The sequence below is a fragment of the Pseudorasbora parva genome, chromosome 24, assembly GCF_024679245.1.
Source record: "Pseudorasbora parva isolate DD20220531a chromosome 24, ASM2467924v1, whole genome shotgun sequence".
Lineage (NCBI taxonomy): Eukaryota > Metazoa > Chordata > Actinopteri > Cypriniformes > Gobionidae > Pseudorasbora > Pseudorasbora parva.
The window spans coordinates 21,678,886-21,699,208 of record NC_090195.1 but is presented as its reverse complement, the minus strand read 5'-3'; the positions used below and the strand labels follow the sequence as shown (position 1 = coordinate 21,699,208).

Here is a 20,323-nt window from a genome sequence, read left to right as displayed (position 1 = left end):
CATTTAATGCCTCAAATCTCGCAAACGTTCAGCTGTTAGTTCTTGTTGTGGCATAGCCTTCATAAAATGTGTGTACTCTGTGCTTGATGGTCTCTGTGTGAACTGGATGCGGATATGAGAGTTCAGCTGACACTGGACACAAGCAAGCAACTTTAAATCCTTGATTTATGCTTCACTATCCAGTTTGTCGCTGTCCTATTCATCTCATATTTTATGTGAACTGTATTAAAAATTAGCATTGAGATAATGAATCCACACAGACTTACCAGATTACTGAGTGTACTTTTGATAACTTTACTTTTATATTTTTTATTTTTTATTAATGTTCAACAACTTCTTAATTTGTGAAAAATATGTATATATTAAGTAGAAATCTGTTTATTTTATAAATTTGTTTTTATCAAGTTCAAATTATTATTTCAAAATAATTTCAAAATTATTGATTTCTAATTATTTTAGTAAATGTTATATAAAATAAATATGCATTTGATTGCAGAAATTGTTATGCTTGTGTTAATTCAATTCAAATAATCTTTAAATTAATAGGTCTATATTTGCTTTATATCGGCCACCTTGATCTCCAAGATATTAATTTAAGTAATTTAAGATAAATAAAATACAATTCATTTGTAAAAAAAAAAAATAATAATAATGTTTTTACACTCCAGCTGTAGTAGAGTATGATGTGAGCAGAAGAGAGACTCTACTGGATGGTGGATGTAGCCATAAACAGATTCAGTGAGAGGCTGACAGTGTGAGCGGATACACACTGACAGACTGTCACCTACTCTGTGGTGCCTTTTACAAGATGAGCTGGTGTGTGGCTATAACTGACAGGGCAACTGTGAGACACAGAGTCTGGATATTAAGACAGCTATGATGTCGCCGTTTGGCTTATTTTTTTTATATATATATATTTTTTTTATGTGCCATCTATCACATAGCCTACAACATCTAAAATCTTCTAGTTAGTGTATGTTTGGACTGACATTTCATATTGTCTTGCTGCACAAGTTGGAGTAGCTGTGAGAAAGGAAGTCCAAGATCCAGTTCTACTGTAGATTTTAAAACTAAATTTCAACAAAATAAGTGAAATTTCAACAAAATATGTGTTTAATGTTGAGCATAATGTTCTATAATTAATTGTTAATATACATTTCTGCATTATATCACCCACAATGAGCCATAGAAAAGCATATATTGGTCAACTATACAATTTAACTTTATTTTAGTTAACTGATTTTCTGTAAAATAATTATCTTGGATCAAATCATGAACAGTCAAACCTTTAAGAACAAGAAATAAATATTAAAATATTTGATTATATATATATATATATAGATAGATAGATAGATAGATAGATAGATAGATAGATAGATAGATAGATAGATAGATAGATAGATAGATAGATAGATAGATAGATAGATAGATAGATAGATAGATAGATAGATAGATAGATAGATAGATAGATAGATAGATAGATAGATAGATAGATAGACCATGATAGTTTCCATTTGTGAAATGTCCTCACTACTATATATTCCATGGTCAACTGTTAGTGGTATTATAACAAAGTGGAAGCAATTGGGAACAACAGCAACTCAGGCATGAAGCGGTAGGCCATGTAAAATCACAGAGCCGGGTCAGCGCAAGCTGAGGCGCACAGTCCACAGAAGTGATTAATTTTCTGCAGAGTCAACAGCTACAGACCTTCAAAATTTGTGTGGCCATCGGTTAGCTCAAGAACAATGCGTTGAGAGCTTCACGGAATGGGTTTCCATGGCCAAGCAATTGCATCCAAGCCTTATTTGACCATGTGCAATGTGTCAGATGCAGTGGGTTAAAGCACTCTAGAGCAGTAGAGACATTGTTACATCTGCTGACGGAAAAGAGACAGAGAATCCAGTAGCAAGAATCAACAGTAGGGCTGCAATGGGCTATCTGAATTAACGGGAGATGGGACTCCGAAGCGACACACAGGAACAGGAAACACCACGCAGACAGGAACCAGACAAACTGCAATAATCTGAAAACAAAACTGGGTGAGAACCTTGTATAAATAGCCCGTGATGAGTATCGGTATAAAATATCGGTGATGAGTGCAGCAGGTGTCCGTGATCAGAGTGAAAGTAATCAGAAACCACGTCTCAAATAAAACCACATAACGTGACAGACGTGTTCTATGGAGACGAATCACGCTTCTCTGTCTGGGTTTGGCGGTTGTTTGCCTGACTGCATTGTGCCAAGTGTAAAGTTTAATGGAGGGGGATTGTGGTTGTTTTTCAAAAGTTGGCCTTGGGCCCTTAGTTCCAGTAAGAGGAACTCCAAGATATTTTGGACAATTTCATGGCCCCAAACTATGTGGGAACAGTTTGGGCATGGCCCCTTCCTGTTCCAACATGACCGCGCATCAGTGCACAAAGTAAGGTCCATAAAGACATGGATGAGCAAGTTTGGTGTGGAGGACCTTGACTCGTCTGCACAGAGTCCTGACCTCAACCCGATAGAACTCCTTTGAGATGAAATAGAGCCGAGACTGCGAGCCAGGCCTTCTCGTCCAACATCAGTGCCTGGCCTCACAAATGGGCTTCTAGAAGAATGGTCAAAATATTATTTTCAAACAATTATTTTAATATTTGAATACAAGAAACAATTCACAACATTTTCATGTTTAAATCAACTGACCATCAAACTAATTTCAGAGACTGTAGTTGCTTTTGCCTCAGTTCTGGGCCAAAATCATAAAGCAGAACTGAGTGGAAAAAACCACCAATATTAACACACAAACACGAAGAATATACTGATCAGTAACATCTGCACATTCCTCTACTGAGATCATAGGTAAAGGGTCCAGTCTGGAGTAATGTAGGAGTAAAGGTACAATAAATGAGGGGAAATTACACACTTCCTCCCTCTTTTGCCCCGAGCGGTCATGCATATAGGACTGGACTCTGTGTGGCTGCTTTTGTGTAATTTGTGTGTATATAGATACACACACAGCACAGATTATCAACATAACTTGGCACAAGAATGCTTGTCAGGCTCATTACTCAAGTGCGGTCAAATGCAAAATATACAGAAAATGTACTGTTCATCACATTTTCACAGCATAAATACAGTCATTTAAATATGAAACCACATGATCAGGAAATATTCATTCATTTCTCCATGCAGATTTCAACAGGTTCAAGTAGGTCATGTGAATTTACTGTTGACCAACAGAAAGGCTGCATGCTTTAAAAGTGACTTCTGTGTTTGCTGTGCATCTCTATGCAATTTACAATAGACAATATATATTTTCCCCCACAAAATTATGTGGAAATGTTCACAACGTGACTGCACCACAAAAGCGTATTCACCCCAAAAGAAAACAAAAACAAAACAAAGCTTCAATTTATCATATCTGATGTGTGCATTGATAAATATGTAACTAAGCATATTTTAAATCTGTTCATCATATAAAGCAATCATAATAGGTAGCTGCATAGCTGTCAATGGAGGGTCAGAAATATTTCAGATTTCATTCAAATATCATCATTTGCTATCAACAAAAGGCTTAAGGATTTGAAACGACATCAGGTGTGAGTAAATGATGATAGAATTTTCATTTTTTAGTGAATCATCCCTTTAAGAAAGAAAAAGACAAAATGTAGCATTCATCAAAAGATTTTTCACCATCCATTGGTCATCCTTCCTTAATACTTAAAATATTATAAACATACCGTATGGAAAGTCCCTATGGATCATATAACAGGCTTCTTTTCAAATCTACAGTGTGCCTAACAGTGGTGTTATTCATGATCTACTTTAATTACAAAAGGGATTTCTTATAGAGGACAGCCAAAAGGCACATTAAAAATAAACTAGTACAATAAACGAAGATAAGATAAAGAAATGCTTTGGAAAGATGAACCAACCACTCCTAGAGGGACAGAGGCGGATCGTTTACAATGCAGTGGTTTTGTGGTTTTCGGTCCTCTGTGTCCAAACAGAATCTCATTCATATACCCAAGATTCAACTATTCAAAGATATACTAATTATGTATGCTGAAAAGATTAAGTACTCAAAGGAAAGAAACATCACAAAAACGAGAGCTCTTTAATATTTCAGTTTCTCATATACAATAAAATGGAGAGCAACATTTTTGCCACCAGCTTGTGTTTCTAAAATCGTAATAAACTTGCGTCTCATGTAAAGGTTCTGAGATCTCAGTAAAGTTAAAAACTGTGCTGAAAACACACGATGCACGCACACACGCACGCACGCACACACACACACACACACACCAGGATGTTGGGCTTTGTGAGCCCTGGCCCAAACATGTCCGAGTCTGATCCCGAATCGCATTGAACCAACAACACCACAAATAAAGAATTCTTCAGCCTTTGACAATGTTTTCAGTTAGACACATACACATAATCAAAGGATGTCAAACAATATGTAACAATGCAAGGCAATAGTGCGTTGCTTATTTCATTCATATAATCTCATCCTGTCTGCAAATCCAGTCTCTTGTTTACAAACAAATCCGCGGTGAAATGAAAGAAAAAAACATGCAATGTCTTCCCCATATGAGCTGGATATTCAGTAAAAATAAAGTTCATCCGTGCATTTATAATATTGAAATGTGAATGAAGCTTATGCGGCATGGTAATTGCTTAGCAGTTCGATCCAGTTTAGCTCTATGTAAACCTATGTCATGTCAGGCATGAGTCGATGGGCAGGGCTAAAAAATCAGCTGTTGTTCATCTTATGTTGAGGCAGTGTTTCACCACACAATGACGTCAAGGTGTGGCATATTCTGAGATTGATCGTTTGCAGGGCCTGGTGTCAATAAAAGCCTTTCTTTGACCTAATAAGGAAGTTTTCAGCTCTGAAACTTGGATATTCTTATATTACCATGACCTTTTATATATCAAAAGCTTAAAGCTACACTGTGTAACTTTTTTAGTTTATTCTTAGCTAAAAACACTCTTTCAAATAATATATGTGCTCATTAATGTATATTTGCTTCTTTCAAGTAATAAAGTATTCTCGTAAGTTTATAATATGCCATTGAAAATCCATACGGGTGAGGGGTTTGAATGCCGGTCGCCATGTTGCCCCTCCATCTTGAAAGTATATTAGCCAAAGAAGGACATAGGCGTAAATTCAAGCTTCATCTTTCGCGTTTTAAAACTCGATGGCACCGTGTCGGATGTGAAGAGGGGGATTGCCATGTTAATCTTTGATGAAATCGGCCACCGTAGGAGTTAAAACGAAATTGGAATTGAGAGGAACAGAAACTGGATGGTCATATACCTTTTCACCGCTAGATGGGGGAAAATATCACACAGTGTAGCTTTAAGGAAAAGTTGCTCCTTTAAATATGAACTCACACATTTCTCATCCAATTTTTGAAGACCAAATCATTAATGTTATGCTGTACAATAACTGTCTTATTTGTTTCTTTACAAGCAACCTCCGAGAAGTAACAGTATCTTCTATGTAAAAGAATAGGGTCAAGAATAGAATGTGTAAAAGAAATCAAGATATAAACTAAGAAATCCATAAAGCTGTGTAGATTCTGTCTTGGTTAGCTTTACAGAGATTGATCTGTGGTCAGTGTTTTGGGCGCAGAGACCTCAATAGATCAATTCCTATTTGTAGGGTGTTTATGACCACATTTAAACAGAACAAATGCATCCCAAGCACAGAAGCCACAATCTAAGACAAGGAAATCAGCCAGTGTTCTATCAGAAAAAGCACTTTTTACAATAATTTAATTATAAGCGTTTCAACATCTTATGTATTTTAATATACACTGCATAACTGAGAGTTGTTTTTACACATCTTAAGGGTGGTTTCCATACTTCTCTATAGCCAAACGACTAAAGAAACAGCTTTCCCCACACACTAATGGTGTGACAATTAGCAGACCCCGGATGTCCACGCAGCAGACTCTTTTCCACTGCTGGTAATCAGTACGAGCCAGGGCTAACAACGTGCCAATAGCCTTGTTCCTCAAGCAGCGATTTCACTGTCGAGCCAGTAGCCTTGCTGTGGCACCCTATAAACTACTCTTAACATGCATACATAGAATAAAACAATGTCACAACCCCACCGTTTAACCAGCATGCCATGACAGAAGCGAATGATTGGTCTTTATTAAAGACTTAAAAGTAATAGTTCACCCAAAAATGACAATTCTGTCATCATTTACTCACCCTCAAGTTGTTCTAAACCTGTATGAATTTTTCTGCTGAAACACATAAGATATTTTGAAGAATATGGTTAACCAAACTTATCAATATGTTTGCGCCACATTTCTTTAGATAATTTTCAAGAAATCATACTATCTGAGGAGGTTTGAACAAACTCTCCCATCTCACTATACTATCCTTTCAGCCAGAGCAACAGAGGTTGCCCATGGACATAGAGTGTACATAATTTATGATATATGCCGAGGTGTTAGTCAACAAAGGCACAGAGAAGAGACAGATGAAAAACGGAACCAAATAAATACTATAAATACAAATAAATTATAATCATATGATTTGTCTTAGTTCTTCAAGTGGTCTCTGGTATGTTTCCATAAACCTATGTGTAATAATTATCTCAGTGGTTAGCATTTAGCATCGCATTTAAATATGAAAATTATTTTTGAGCTGATAATTGTTTAAAATGCCTTAAATGTTAAGGTTTGCTTGTAGCCTGATATAATAAAAAGGGAAATGAGCAGCGGTGTTGTCCATCTCCTGACTCTACTTTTATTCATGACCACTCCTGAAGCCTCAGTTAGCCCCGCTTTGGACCAAGGTCAATTGGCCAAAACCCCTGTCAATTGGCCCAGAGGAAGCCCCAGAAGTGGGTGAATGTGATTTCACCAAGGACAACATTGTTGTTGATCCTGAAACAACATTACAATCAACCAATCAGATTTGAGGGACAAGTTAACAGTTTCTGTTAAGTTTAGGCTTACAACCAGGGTTAGGTGCTTCTACGTCATCAATGTTATTCACCTTTCACTTCCTTCTGATTTTAGGGATACGTTATGGGTAGGTTAAGGGGTAGGGATATGATTAGGACAACATTTTCAGTTATGTTGAAAAAAATATGTTGATCCAAAGACCAAGTCTTGGCAAAATAACAATGACCATCTTCGTCACTATCATCACCTCTTGTGCTTTTAGGAATTTTTGGCAAGAAAGAGGGGGTTGGAACAGGAAAGCAAATGTCTTTGTTCTTTCTTAACCTTACGCACATTTATCTGCTAGCTGTGGCCCTAAATGGCATGCTTAACCAATGTGTCACATTAATTATTGAGTACTGTAACTAAAGCCCTCTAACACTAATGAGTGCCTTTGACCCTATGAGGTGTTTGTTCAATCATGTTCAATAGTGCTCTGCTAGAATCACTGTCACATGGTAGATGGTCTGTGTGTGTGTGTGTGTGTGTGTGTGTGTGTGTGTGTGTGTGTGTGTGTGTGTGTGTGTGTGTGTGTGTGTGTGTGTGTGTGTGTGTGTGTGTGTGTGTGTGTGTGTGTGTGTGTGTGTGTGTGTGTGTGTGTGTGTGTGTGTGTGTGTTAAACTTTATAGGAATTTTAAGTAATTGGTAGGGCCACAAATATTGCTCTCTGGCCTGATGCATGAGGTGTATTTTGTTGATATCTTCTTAATTAAACATCTGTAAACCGCATCTTAGGACTTTATGTGCACTCTCAAAGCTTCACAAAAATGGAAGCTTCAGCTTAAGTTCTGCCAGGAAGACTTAATCACTTCGTCACTTATTAACCTAATCTCTGGCCAATCACGTCTTCATATTTTCTGTATAAAGGTCTTACTTACACATGTTTGAGTTCGCAGATGCCGATGCGACAATAACCTCCATCCTCCCCACCACCACCAGGATGGTTCCGTCCATACCTCCAAGGGGGGGTCGGCTGCGCCCCTGCCTTCATCTTCAGGCAGGAACATGCTGATCCGCTACCCTCGGATTATAAACTATGGACGGGGCCTATGCCAAAACTTTATTATGCTTGCTGGGCTGTCAATAAATGTATGCTTCATTCATCATTCTATCTCCCGAGTCTTTCTGGTAGAACTATTTTTTACAAATATCCTCACATCCAACTTGTGATTTTGTAGTGCTTGCCAACTACCCCCTCTTGAATTGCTGTTGCCCTTTATCAAAACTCTCAAAATCCTCCGCTTTATAGCTTCTCTAAAGAATTAAGAAATTACTGGAATAAAACATAAAGACGTTCCCTTTGAGACCATTGTGAAAGATTCTAACATTAGATTTTGAACGATTTGTGCAGAAAAATATATAAGTATTAATCATCAATCAATATAGACAACATTTTCAAAACTATAAGCAAAAATTATCTTTGATTCAGATACACTTGATGGTAATGAGGTGGTACAGTAGATTGGATAAGACTTCCTTGCAGCCTGAAAATCAGTGTAGAGTCTTTCAGCTGTCACACTTTGCCCACTTTTCCCTCTGTCTATCACAGGATCCCTATGGGATATTGGCACAGCTAATTCATTCACTGCGTGTCTGTCTACTGACAGATTGACTGTCTTAAAAAAGCATCTTTCATAGCTCTTTGGTTTCATCTAGGAATGTCAAGTTAATCTGCATAATATGCAGATGAATTCATCACAACTAATTGCATAAATGAATGTTTTGATAACACTTTACAATAAGGTCCTATTAGTTGATGCTAGCTCATGTATTAACCTAAAACTAACAATTTGCAATACATTTGTTATACTATTTATTTATTTTTGTTAACATTGGTTAATAAACATATATGTTAGCACAGGTCCTTTAGATACAACTTTAGATTTTAATCATGTATTAGTACGTGTTGAAATTAGCATGAACAAAGAATAAAACTTGAATTGCTTCAGACGCATTTTTCATAGTTAATAGGCTGGGGTTTGACACAAATTTTACAATTCAGTTTTGTATACAAACACTTACACACAATTACAAACAATTATTTATTTATTTTTTAAATCTGAGACTGTTTCTTATCAAAAGTAACAAAAACGTATTATGATTTATTAAATGGGACGAGAGTTACAATATTCTGTTCATTCATCAAATGAAAACAGCAAAGACTGATTCCTTTGAATTCAAATATCAAGAAAATCAATATTTCAACCCAGCCCTATTAACTAATGAATGAAACCTTAATGTAAAAGTGTTAACAATATAGCCCTAAAATTTAATTGAATGAAAGTAGTATCCCCAGATCTCTATAGCCCCTTTCACACTGCGTTTCCGGCAAATACACGGATAATGCGACCCGGCATTTGTTCCCGGGACGCTAGATTTGGTCCATTCTCACTGCCAGCGAAATACCGTAATATGTGAGCTTTCACACACAATGCTTAACGGTCCCGGGTCGAGGTGACACGTGACATCCTGATGTGACGTATAATGGCGAGCGATCTCAGCTTCAGCGCGGATAGTAAGGAGCTCCGTGGTCTCGACTTGTGTCCTGTTTGCACACATTTCTGCTTGTTTCATTTTAGTTTCTTTTGTATACGAACACTCTCTGCGTTTAAAACACCAACTAGCTCTTCTGGCACTGCAGGGTTGTATTATTGAAAAAACAAGCTCTAGGAGTCGCACGATAACTACGTACACGTTGCGGCATTAGTTTCGGCTTTTGTTCACACTGCGCTCGTCCCGGCTCGAATACCGCAATATTACTAGGTCCCCGACCGGGGTCGAATTCGGTAATCAATGCCGGGACATGGTTGCTTTCACACAGAAGGCGACCCGGCAATGTTCCGGGAATATTGCGGGTCCGACGTGCAGTGTGAAAGGGGCTTATAAGGAATGGAAACCTGTCTGCATTTTTTGGTGATTTAACTTGAACAGATAGCTCAATAAATTAATGAGTGAGTGATTGACAGTGTTTGAGTGAGCGAGCGAGTGAATGTAAAAAAAAAAACAAGTGCAATAACTTGGAATAAATTCAGCAATGGTATAAAGTGTAAATGTTGTCACTATCAATGACACTTATGGAACAATGTGAAAATTCCTAAATGTATTTGCGGAAGTATGCTTTTTGTCATGTTCGCACTGCAGGAACTGGAATGATTTTTGGCCTGACGTCGTCATACTCAGATTCTAGTCAGAATATGAGTCTGATACTGCTCCATTGGGCTTGGATTATTGGGCTGTGATTATATCATTTTATAAAGCCCGCCCTGACAATTTGATTGGTCCGACCAGCTCTGATTCGAGCATAGTTGTTGCACAACGGATCAAGTCCGGAACGAACTTCCCGACCTCAAATGTTGTGGGCAGAGCTAAGTTTGGCTGGTATCCAAGCTAAATGATTTTTATTCTAGGAACTCCTTTTTGGGGGAACTAATTTAGCTCCTGCTTTAGAGAAGGGTCTTCTATAATAACGTATTAAACAGATTATAAATTAATGAAGATGGAGAATGTGAGATCTGTGTGCTCAGGCTGTTGCGTTCTTAGCGCTGTCAAAATAAAAGTCACAACAACAAGCATGGCTTACGTCACTTCAGAGTTCCTACTGGCGGTGCGAATGCAACCACGAAAATTATCCATATGGGAACTTTTAGTTATCGGGGAACCACCCTTGTGGCTAGTTCCTAAAACTATCCGGTGCGAAAGCCCCTAATGACTCCTTACTCATTTTATGCTCTTGATTTTGGTAAAAGATGTTTGGTGAAGCTGCCCGAGTAGGAGGTGGGTGTTAAATTTGAATTCTCAAAAATGTCATTGCTCTGATGGTAGGAAAATCTGAATTTATATCAAATGGGGCATGATTATTTCCATTAATTATGATTCACATTAAACACATTTTTACAGCCACAGTTTTAATTTTAGATCAGAGACAACATTAAAGAACCTGAGGTCTTTCTATCACAAACAAAAACACATATTTAGCATATGCCATACGGATATGTTTTACAATTACACTGTCTAATTGAGCTGAGCAAACGCAGAACTAAATCCAAATTGGAAATCAGCACCACCGCCCCTAGAAGTGTGAGACAAAATTCAGCAAGGAGGTGATATTTCATCCAATAATAGTTCAGCATCTGGCCTGAGCTCTGTCGCAATTGGCTGTTAGACCAAAGCAGATGTACACAGCCTAGATACATACAGCAGCTAGCCTCCATGGCATTCTGGGTAAATGGAGATAAACAGTGTGGTGATGTCTGGCGTGGTGGCCTGACACAGCACTCTGAAGCTAACAGCAGGGGAGCTGTCAACATATTAGTCCTCCCACATCGCAGCAAGGAACACAGCAACACAGAGAAACATCCCTCTGAGCGCACTTCTACCTGACAGAGAGTGAAATAAACACAATGTCAGGCATGTTTAGTTATCATTTTTAGGTTTATTATGATTTACCATGGTAAGCCTCCCTCTTTCTATTGCACTGGGGTTTTAAATCCCTGACACTAAATACTTAACTTCACATAACTTGTCCTATGCTTGTTCCATGAATATGAATGATACCTCAAAGTGTGTGCAGCTTAATAAGAGCTGGTTATTTACTTTGACATCAAACTAAGGGTACTTGCTTGAAAATCTTAAAATATATGAAAAAACCTGTAGACTTGTACTGAAGGAGGGATCCAAGCCATATCTAAGAACAGAACAGATTTTTTTTTTTTTTTTACTTGGGCCAGTAAGCAACAGCTCAGCTTAGAATACCCTATAACAACCACCTAGTAACCAACCAGAACTGTCAAGCGACAAGAATACCCTGTAACAACCATCTAGAAAACAGAAAACAACCCTACAGCTAGGCTACCTAGAAACTAATAACACCAAGAAACCACCCAGAAGACCCTTACAACCACGTAAGATACCCTAGCAACCACCTAGAAACAACCCATTACACAAAGCAGCCATCTATAGAGACCAGCCATTACACCCTAGCAAGCACTCAGAAAACCCTAGCTGATCATAGAGAAAACGAAAGCAACCACCTAAAAACCACCAGAACACCCAATCATCCAGAATACCATAGCAACTACCTAAAACCACCTTCAACTCACTAGCAACCACATAGCAACACCCTAGTAACGAGGGGTTGCACAGACTTGTTGACTTTAATGCTCTGCCATGACGATTTAAGCCTGACTAGTTGTTGGTAATGACCAATAGAGGGCGCAACAGAATAAGAAATATTTTAAGCACTTTTACGCTCAGGTTCCAACAGTTAAAATTACAAATAAATGCATACTCAGCTAGCGCTCCACACAACATTGTTTATTACAACATTGATTATACCATCTGGCTGCTCAAAATTGATGACGGGATAACCCTAGAAACCACTTAGAAACCACTCAGAGCACCCTGGCAACCACCTACAAACCACCCATAAGACCTTAGCATCCACCCAGGATACCCTAGCAAACACCTAGAACCCACCAGAACACTTAGTACTAAAGAGAGATCACCAAGGATACACTAGCAAACACCTAGAAACCACACAGAAACCACTAACAACAACCTAACAATGTGTTAAGAACCTTATCAACTACATAGCAACACCCTGGCAACCATCCATTGTGTGGCAAAATTCACATGAACCAGACCATTCAAAAATGTGCAATTTACTAAATGGTTCATTGAGCTATCGCTATTAGCACCCTTTAAATCCACTTGTTTTCCTGATTATTTATAAAATTAAATACAATAATTTTTAGTCTAGTGGGAAAGCTGAAGTAAGCATTTCAACATTTGGTTGAACATTACTGTTTTCTAGACAAATGTCTGATCATAAATGTCTCCAGGGAAAGCATGTGTCTGGTTCTACCATCCTCTGTCAAAAGGTTAATTGATCCAGTAAAATGCAATAAACCCTTACCGACCTGTTGCCGTTTACAAGCCCACCCCAATAACAGACATATAAAGGGTTAAAATCCCAAGGGTGAATATGATTATGCGAGTTTACCCCCTCTTTATGAATGATTCATATTTTATGATAATGAGCTATAAATAGAAAAACTGAAAGCATTTGGTTTTGCTCTCAGGGCATATAAATATATGCAGCAGATTATCAATGATATCTTGTCCCCTGCGGGCTGAAATATGTTAGTCCAGGAGCTGATTTCAGACTATTAAAAATACAGAAGAAGAGAAGAAAAAAAATGTCTGTTTATGGATGAGAATGATTTAAAAGCAATCACAAAAACTACGACTTTATTCAGCATTGTCTTCTCTTCCGCGTTTGTTTTCAAGCCTCAAATAATGATTTAAACGGTCATGAATCAGCTTATTGCTGTTCTTTATATGTACATTGAACTTTTCCGGCCTCTTATTGTTACCTGTCCCAACTTTTTTGGAATGTGTAGCTCTCATGAAATCCAAAATGAGCCTATATTTGGCATGCCATTTCAAAATGTCTCACTTTCAACATATGACATATTATCTATTGTGAATAAAATATAAGTTTTTCACAATTTGTACAGTGCCACAACTTTTTTGGAATCAGGTTTGCAATTTTAATAGTTGGAAGCTTTAATTTTGTGTACATTAATACTAAGGTTTCCATTATAAAGAGATGTTCACATTCCAAATCGTGAGATAACATGATAAGAAAGAAACCCTCTAAGCCCCTTTCACACTGCACGTCGGACCCGCAATATTCCCGGAACATTGCCGGGTCGCCTTCTGTGTGAAAGCAACCACGTCCCGGGATTGATTACCGAATTCGACCCGGGTCGGGGACCTAGTAATATTGCGGTATTCGAGCCGGGACGAGCGCAGTGTGAACAAAAGCCGAAACTAATGCCGCAACGTGTACGTAGTTATCGTGCGACTCCTAGAGCTTGTTTTTTCAATAATACAACCCTGCAGTGCCAGAAGAGCTAGTAGGTGTTTTAAACGCAGAGTGTTCGTATACAAAAGATACTAAAATTAAACAAGCAGAAACGTGCGCAAACTGGACACAAGTCGAGACCACGGAGCTCCTTACTATCCGCGCTGAAGCTGAGATCGCTCGCCATTATACGTCACATCCAGATGTCACGTGTCAACTCGACCCGGGACTGTTAAGCATTGTGTGTGAAAGCGCACATATTACGGCATTTCGCTGGCAGTGTGAATGGACCAAATCTAGCGTCCCGGGAACAAATGCCGGGTCGCATTATCCGTGTATTTGCCGGAATCGCAGTGTGAAAGGGGCTCTATACTGATCCAAGTTGCTGACTGGTTTTTCATCCTTTATGGACACAAACCACAAAAGATCTCAAAGAAATGTTCCACCCAAAAGAAAAAAATTGCCAACATTTTCTCCCTCTCAAATTCCAAACCTGAACAATGTTCTTTCTTCTGTGGAACATAAAATAAGATAAATAAGATAATAAGAACATAAATAGTGTACCGGTTGCTCAGGTCAATGGAAAATGTTTACGTTTTTAAGTACTTTAAGTTTTTAAAAACTGTACTGTTCTGGTCTCCATGTAAACTACAAAAACGTGAATTACAAAGTAACATCTCCAACAGTGGCAACATAATACAGTTTTTTTTTTTTTTTTTTATCATTTTCATGGATCAGTGCGAAAGAGGATCGTTTTTACATAGGTGTCTCCTGTATCAAAATCTGTACAAAAGACCGATGGTTTTCGCCTGGGATCGCACAGAGCCTCTAAAGCCTTTGAAGGACTTTGAAACTGCATTGATTTGGACCTTCAATATTTTGGTTGCTATAAAAGTCTGTGGTCTTTTCAACTGAAGATAGAAAGACATGAACATCTTGGATGAGATTTTCATTTTAAAGTGAACTAATCCTTTAAAGACACAACCATTTTCTGTTACAGTTTATATAAAGTGTTACTATTTTTACAGAAATATAATTACAAACAATTACATTGTAATTACACAAATAAGTATGTAATGCTGATTCATAACTTGTTATAGGGTAAGGGTGCATCCAATGCATCATTTAGGCCTACTGTTATTACTAATTCCTGTATAACAGGGACACAGTTAAATAAACTGTTACCCAATTTGCCAAACAAGTACTTTTCCTGAATCTTCAGAGCAACAGTATCACTCAAGAACAGACGGAGAAGGTACAAGCAAGTGTATCGCAGGAAAAGCCACAATCATTACAGCTTTGCTAATTTTACCTCTTGACGCACACTCTTGACACGCTGACAATAGCAGGAACGGAGGCTGCAGGAGGAAGGATGTGTTGTGGTTTATTTCGTACATTGTGAGGAGCTTCCTAATACTCTACATTAAGGAGCCAAAGGACACAGCTGCAGAAAAAATGTGCTGAAAAAGAGGAGGGAACTGAGGAATAACCACTGAAGATAAAACAAACAGGACAGAGAAAGAAAAGGAGTAGTCTTAAGGACTACAGAGGAGAGAACGGTCAAAAGAAAACCAAGTGCTTTGCTCTATTATGTCTATTGTTATATTTTCATGTAACCCAAAGCAAATTCAATACTGTAAAATATCGCAATATGTCCATGTGTCACTGTCCTTGATGCCAGTCATGAGTGACCTTTCCCAGTACAAACAGTTGTAGATACATTATGGCCATGACATTTCAATGTAGAGCTGGCTGAGCAACTTTATTAGATAACAGCACTGGACTCTACAGAGACGGCAGCTGCTGAATCAGTTCCTCTAGGGATAGGGTAAAATTTACCCCTGCGAGACATAATAAAAGGGCACATGTGATTCATATCGGTGCTTATTACTGAGAGTATGTGTATACAGAGACAGTGATAACTCTGCTTCTGTCACTGAGAAGTTTATGAATATTGTTGTTAGAGGGATGATTAAAGCTAGGGCCGGATCCGTGGGGAGTTTATTTTTGCAATTGTTAGTCTTATGTTATTTAGTTAGGTATAACAGAGTATTTAGAGAGGGGTTTAAATCATTTTCAGACTTATATAAGCAAAGCTTTTGAAAGATTTGATCAAAAATCAGAAACATAAATATTATTACAATTTAAAATAGCTCCTTTTTATGCGAAACATTAAATATTTGACTATTAATTTATTCCTGTGATGGCAAATCTAAGTTTTCAGCATCATTACGACAGTAATGTGTCAGTGTCACATGATCCGTCAGAAATCATTCTAATATGATGAGTTTTTGGGCAATAAACATTTCTTCTTATTATGAATGTTTAAAAAAATCAATGTTTTGCTGCTTAATATTTCTGTGCAAACTGTGGAACATGTAAATGAACAGCATTTATTTGAAATATACTGTAACATTGTTTTTACTGTCGCTTAATGTAAATAATGTAATACATTTTTGTGATTAATATTAATTAAAAAAATAATCCTACTGACCCCAAACTTTTGAAATGTTGTATTATCAAATAGCGATGACTAAAAGCTAAACCCAACACATGTCTAACAGGCAGTGTTATGCCCGCACATATTATATTCTGCATTGATTAACATGAATGAGAATATTTGAACAATAGCCAGAAGGATTGGTTTGGGATTGACTGCAAAAAAAGTAGTAGTGAGCCATTTCTTAACTAAATTAAACTGAAGTTTCAACAGCAGAAGACATTGTTGAATGCAAAACAAATTAGGTGACTTCAAAATTGAAGTCAAATTAAGTTAAATAAAAAAAACAGCTTCAGTAATTAACTGAAACTTCCTTAGAGCTACAGCTCAGGGATTTTAATTAACAGATAAAGGTTCAGCCAGTGCTCTCTTTTCAAAAGAATAACTTTCTGTTTTGTTTGTAGCAAGCCTTGCTGGTTAACACACATTAACCCCAACATAACACTCAAATGGCCACTCTCAACAAAACATTAATCATAAGCATAGTGTCTGTTTTCCCTTAAAATCCCAAAGTGACCCCTTAATGGTCCTATAGTTTTGTATATTTGCTCAATAATGCAAAAAAAAAAAAAAACCACACACACACAAAGGACCCCAACAACATTTAAAACCCAGGGCCCACACCCTCATTATGACATCATCACGTCTGAGCCCTAAAACAAAGCAACACTTTAAAGACTGCGTGGGCTCTGATTTGTGTCTTCAGTCCCGACTGCTGTTATTAAACAGCTTTAGTGTGGAAGAATGTCAAATCCACAACATCAATCTGACACCTCCACCAGATGCTTATTGCAGGAATAATGAAGCAATCAACACGACCACTCAGCCCGTTAATTATCCGATGCTAGCCGGTCACTGGGGATGCTCTATAGCTAAAATGTATGGTGGGGGAGGGGGCGATGTTTATGGGTTTTCATGTGTATTCATACACGCTTCAACGAAGACAGACGTTTAATTACACAAAAGATGGAGGGCTCTGGGAAGCCCTCATCAGTCACAGCTGAATTAATGAATAGGTAAACGGTGACAGCGCTAACGCTAATGTAGCTTTAGCTCATGTGTGATCACTCCATAGAATCATTGTTTATTAATGGGATTGAACTAACCAAAGATACAGTACTGAAGCCACGAGCATTATACATTACATTACATACTACATTATCATCAATGTAGCATCAGGCTAAACACACTTAAAGGAACACTCCACTTTTTTGCAAAATAGGCTAATTTTTCAAGTCCCTTAGAGTTATACAGTTGAGTTTTACAGTTTTTGAAATCAGTCACCCGATCTCTGTATCTGGCGGTAGCACTTTTAGCATAGCTTAGCATACATAACTGAATCATATTAGCCCATTAGCATCCCTCTTTTATACCAATATAGATTAGTCTGTCAAGCCAGACCCACATCTAGATGTTTGGTCTGGAAACGCACCATTGGCAGGGCTCAATTCAAGGGGCGGGATAAACGGTCGTCTTTTAAACTTCCTCTGCAAGCAATAGGATAGCGCTACAACCAACCAGAGAAATGAAGGTCAAGCGGAGCTAGTTGATAAATTAAACATTTACTTTATCCGGTCGGCAAAACTCCGATCACATCTTCCCTTCTTAAGAATGACTTCAGTGCCGTTCTTTGTTCTTTTCTCAGAGAAAAGCTTAACTCAAAGTCTTCCAGAGTCGCGGTCAAAGCTGATTCGAAAGACCGCCGTTCACCAGCTTCTGTGTTTACCAGAAGCACGCAAGCGCAACTCCGCCGTCACTTGTTAGGCCCGCCCACCGACTCCATACACGATGTGATTGGCCCGACCAGAGTTTGTTTTTACAGCTCAGAACTGTATTGAGAGTTGCTAAACGACATTTGCGGCAGATTAGATTTTCTACGGTACAATATACTACATTAGTGATGTTAAGTTCTGTGCCGAGGGTTCGAAGCATGTCTCCTGCATCGAAAGTTATTTGCCGGCCACCAAATTTTTTTTTGTCCCATCAAAGCCTTATTTCATCCTTTTTTTTTTTTTTTTGTGATTTATGAGTGATGTAGATGACAGGGCATGTTAACTGAGTGACAGAGAGAAAGATCAGAACGCGCGCACTCTCTCTGTCTTCACAATAAGCAGCACTGTCTTAGCATATTTCATTCACTTATTACATTAATCAAAAGGTCGGAAGACCAAATCCATGTCAGACTATTTTTCCTTGAATTTTGACTCTTCTCTGACTCACCAGTTTGAATCTGCTCTCCTCCTGTTCAGCCACACTTTTTCTTTCAAATTTCAAAAGCTCATCTTCAGTGTAACTCTGTATTTATCAGTAAAAAAATTTATTCCAGTTCAAATAGATACGGTTCGGGATCTGCACCAAAGTAAATATCTTCTGAATCGCCTCTCACAAACGTCTCCATGGTTACAAGGCACGCTCTCTGTGCAAGCAGATTGTCACGCTGGTTATGTTGATGGAAGTTTGCCTATTTTCAGGCGATGTGTAATATCATTGCGCCGCTGGACCCATGACTGCCGCGAACTTCCTACACACTAATGAGAAAATAGTTCCTAGCTATAACGGTCTAAAAAATAGCAACTTTTCATTTTTCGTTTAGAATTTTTTTGAGCACTGATGCTGATGGTCTAATATGATTCAATGATGCATGCTAAGCTATGCTAAAATTGCTACCGCCAGATACAGAGATCGGCTGAATGGAAAAATACAAAAGTACAAAAATAAATGTTCTGTCTTTTCTTATTCAAGAAGGCACCAAATTCAAAAATAATTTCACATTTCTACTACAATAATGACCCAGTTTAATACAGATTCATCTTTCCAGCGCTGAAGTACCCCTTTAATATCAAACTCTTCAACTTTAACAATTGGAAAACTTTTTTTCACCCTAGCAAAATGTATGCTTATGACTTTTGCTGGGACATTTCTGAGGTGAATTACAGCCTGTTACATAGAGAAAGAATGTGTTGTCCAATAGGAAAGATGCAGCTGAGCAGGGCAAGCTGAATGAAATCAGCCAGAGAAAAACTCTGCCTGACAGAATGAATGTCAATGGCTTTGCTCTGCTCTGTTTATGGCTGGACTAGTTAAATGTCAAAAGCTTTACCCCAGAGAGCCCGTCCTCACTCCAGACTGGTACTGAATTTGTAGGCACCTCACTTCTCTTCTCTCTGTCTGTGTTTTATAACTGATGTTCACATCCCATCCAATTCCTGAGCTTCTCAGTATATCTACCTTGTACTCTTAAGTGCTTCATTTTCAAGTTCCAAACAGTCATGGCCAGCCATATTAATTTTTTATCATTCAATTCTCAAGTCACTCTTTTTCAGGTTACAGTGGATTTAAAATTAATAGAAAAAAATCAAACCTTAAATTAGCATTTATTTGAAAAGCTAAAGTTGTTGAGAGCTTTAACATGCACAGCAAAAAACATGTTGGGAGATTTATCACCACGGGTGTTAAAATTATCACTTTCCGGGTGAACATACAGGTCCATCTTTGCTAGTGTTAAAACAACACTGACAAAAGTGTTCGTTATACAAACACTGTGTTAGTGTTTCTTTTTAGTCACTCAAGGTGTTGAGAAATGTATTACTCATAAGTGTACATTTAACACTTTATGGTGATTAATCTCACACACCCAGTGTATTTAATGTTTATTTAATGTAAATACTTAAATACTAAAATGGCACTGTGAATGAAATTTAAAACAATTTATATATATTATTTTATTTTTTCCCCAAAAAAATCAAGTGACTACAAATTTATTTGAATATTTATTGAAATTGTAATATATCAATTCCATTACATTTATGTATTTGGCAGACACTTTTATCCAATGCGACTTACACTGCATTCAATACCATTTTTAATTTAAAAAAAAAAACATTTTTGTCAGTTCTTGCTTTCGCCGGGAATCGCTACAGTAAAGCCATTGTAGTCACACATACAATTGAATAAAACAATTTCTTGTTATACTCCAATGCTATAACATCTTACCATGATAAATCT

General features: G+C 37.7%; 1 protein-coding gene across 3 annotated transcripts in view; it reads right to left on the bottom strand.

Annotated features, from left to right (window-relative positions):
* tmem108 (transmembrane protein 108) overlaps positions 1-20,323 on the bottom strand; it is a 106,037-nt gene that overhangs the window by 59,844 nt on the left and 25,870 nt on the right. The window contains exon 1 of one of the 3 annotated variants that reach the window (XM_067435111.1): positions 11,146-11,183. The exons of the other annotated variants lie outside the window; for them this stretch is intronic. The gene's annotated coding sequence lies outside the window, so the exon portion shown is untranslated. Of the gene's footprint in view, positions 1-11,145; positions 11,184-20,323 lie in introns of those variants that run through there. 3 annotated transcript variants of the gene reach the window in all.